Source organism: Tursiops truncatus, chromosome 3 (genome assembly GCF_011762595.2).
Source record: "Tursiops truncatus isolate mTurTru1 chromosome 3, mTurTru1.mat.Y, whole genome shotgun sequence".
Taxonomy (NCBI): domain Eukaryota; kingdom Metazoa; phylum Chordata; class Mammalia; order Artiodactyla; family Delphinidae; genus Tursiops; species Tursiops truncatus.
Window position 1 is genome coordinate 151243757 of NC_047036.1, and position 3261 is coordinate 151247017.

Consider the following 3261-nt stretch of genomic DNA (forward strand, 5'->3'; position numbering starts at 1 on the left):
GGTTAAGCAGCTGAGCAGGCTTAGGATTGGATAGTTTGACTAATTTTGGCAGGTTATAGGAGTCATGCTTAGTCATCCAGTACCTGGTGCTGGGGAGATTTGAGGCAGCAGGAATATTGGTTTGGTGTGTGAGAGTTGATAAAGGTGGCAGTTGGGAATACAGGCTTTGATTTGGTTGGTTTATACATGAGAGGAGTGTTTGCAGACAAATCACTTGTTATCTCTAAGAATTAGCTAGCCCTGATAGGGACAGCCTTTCCCAGACCAGCAAAGCCCCCAAAATGTCAAATCATCATAAAATACAGAAAATAAAAACATGATGAATGCACCAGATTGAAGGGGAGCAATTCTCACATCTTGCTGAGAGGAGTTTTAAAAAGTCTGCAGCCCACTTTATCTGCCAGACTGCCTAAAGTAGTGTCCCTTTACTGTACTCTCGCAATGCCCACATTCTCTTCCTTCATAGCACTTAATGCAGTAAACAATTAGACAGTACTTTCCTTGCTTGTTTAGGGTCTGTCTTATTCACTGAGCATAAATTTGGTGAAGGCAGCACCTTGACTGTTATACCTACTGTTGTATCTCCCCAGTGCTGGGAACAAGGTCTGGCACATAGTGGATCAAGGACACCCAATAAGTATGTGTTAGGGGAATGAATGGATAAATAAGGGTACTCAGCACAGAGTAGGTGCTCAGGAAATGTCAGCAGATATTTAAAATGACCAACCCTCTTGATACCCCAGTAGATCTGGGCAAAGTTGGGCAAAGACAACTCTGAGTTAGAGGGGGAAGACTAAAGCTGGAACTTCAGGACAGGTGGAGGAAAGCCAAGCCCAGAGGATGGTGGCCAGATTGGTGCCAGTGTCCCTCTGGCTATCTAGGGGACATTGACCAAGAGGGACCTGTGAGGTGACCAAGGCTGGCCAGAGCAGAATATGGGGCTCCCAATGATGAGAGGGGCAGAAGACAGACTTTTATCTCCTCCATAATAATAGTTGCTGACATTTTTTTGCTAACATACTTTGAGCCAGGCACTGTGTAAGCCTCACACAGACCCTGTAGTGTAGGTGCTGTTATTATTCCCAATTTACAGATGGCGGAACTGAGGCCTAGAGAGGTTAAGTTACTTGCCCAAGATTACATTGGATTGACACTCAGGCTCTCTAGCCCGTATGTTTACCCCTTGCACCCTGCCCCACCTCTCAGGCTTTCCACGTCAGGCCTCTGGGGTTACAGTGATTCACTGGCACACTCATTTATTCATTTCTGAAATGCCCCCTGAGCTTGCCCTGGGCTCAGCCCTGGGCTCTGTCCTGGGGTCACAGAGATGAATCAGACCTGGACCTTGCCTTCACATCTCTCCTGGTCTGGAGGGAGAGGCTGATCTGCAAAGAGATAATGGGTCCTGAGAGCTACAGAGGTTAGGCTAGGATCTGAGCAGCATCTGGTGAGGTCTCTAGGCCAGCGCAGGAGTCAACTCCTCCTGTGGGAACACTGAAGGAGTGTCTGGACAGAAGATGACCTTGGGGCTGCTCATCAGTTAGCAAGGCAGGGAAAGGCATTCCAGAAAGAGGGAACTGCATATGCAAAATGAGGGAAAACAGAGTGGGTCTGTGGATGTGGGAGGTGTGAGGGAGGGAAGCAGGGCCGGATGGTCTGTTCGAAGCCTTTGTATGCAGTTTGGCAATGGGGAGTCACTGAAAAGTTTGGAGCAGGGGAGAAAGGTGATTAGAGGGAGTGAGGAAGGATAATTTTGGTTGAGAGGACTTGATTAGAGACGGAAGGGAAGGAGACCGTGAGGAGGGCTGAGCCGGGGAGAGAGGAAGCCTGTTGCAGGATGGAGAGAAGTGTAAGAGGTTCAGGGACGGGATTGGATGTGGGACATTCGGGAGAGGGGGAGTCAAGGGTGATGGGGGAAATGGGCGATCCCTGAGGCAGGAACACAGGAGGAGGGGTAGGTGGTGGGAGGGAGAGGAGTTGTGGTTTCTGATGTGTTTCACGGTCAAGGTTCAGCTCTGGAAGCCATTCCGCATCCCCCTCGGAGGGCCTGTCATATGGAGTCTACCGTGGGTGAGGGTCCCTCCTTCTTGGTTCTCCCGTAGCTTTGGAGCCGGGCTCCTCTGGAAAACAGTGCTTGTCTCAGCCGCACTGGGGCAGGAGTGGGAGCTGCCCAGGACCCAGTGAGGGTGCTTAGCAGCAGCTGTGTTCCTTTGTGTGCTTTATAGCTTTAATTTATCTTTGGAAAAGTTAATATATTCACTTAGCACGAAATCCAAAAGGTACAAAAGAGTACGCAATAAAAATCCTGTCTTATGGAATGATTATGTACATGCAAGCACGCAACACATTTTCTTGACAGAGAACAAGAAGCATTTGCGAAATGTATCCTGCTCTCCCTCTTGCTTTGGTAACAATTGTCTTTTGGGATGAAAGAGTCTTGGGGGTTCAGGTATCTCTCGATGACAGTGAATCAAAGTCCCTCTTTTCCCAGATGAAGGATCGCTTGCAATGTAAGATGACCAAGAAGACTGGGCAGGGCAAGGTTTTCCAAGCGTTCCTGCCCAGCTGTCAATCAGCAAGAGGAGCACAAAGCCCTTCCCAAACTGACTTGACCAGGGAACCCTTCTGTTATGGGACATCTTACAGGGCTGGGGTTCCATGGAGTACACTTTGAGAAAGGATGCAAAGGCAGCTATTAATTGTGTCAGCAAGTGGGACAAAGGACCGAGCCCCCCCACAGAGGCTCTGGATGGTCCTGGACAAGTCATAGTCCCTCTCCAGGCCCCTGATTTTGAAGGATGCTATTAGCTTGGACTCTAAACAGGCAGGTTAGTGCAGTGGTTGAGGGAATGAATTCTGGAGTTCAAAAGACCTGTTTTCAGAGCATGGGCTTGCCATTGACTCTCTGTGTGGCCTCAGGCAAGCCCCTTAGCAGCCACCTAGTTGTAAGAATAAAGAGATTATGCACGTAATATACTTGGATCCGTGCCTGCTACAGAGTGGGCACTGAACCCTGGGGTCAAGTTCAGGGTCAGTCTCAGGCTGGGGCTCTAGATCAGGCTCAGCTACCCTGCCCCTCCCTGCCATGCCTCCCAACTCTCTATCCCCTGGAACATCTGGCAAATGGGCAGACTTTTTTTTGTGTGATGGAGGTGAGTTGGCCGGGTTCAGACCCGACTGATCAGGGTCCACCAGAGGAGGGAGGCCTGGGTTCATGTGCCCCTCCCCTGATGCCTCTTCCCCCAGGTCCCTCCAGACGTG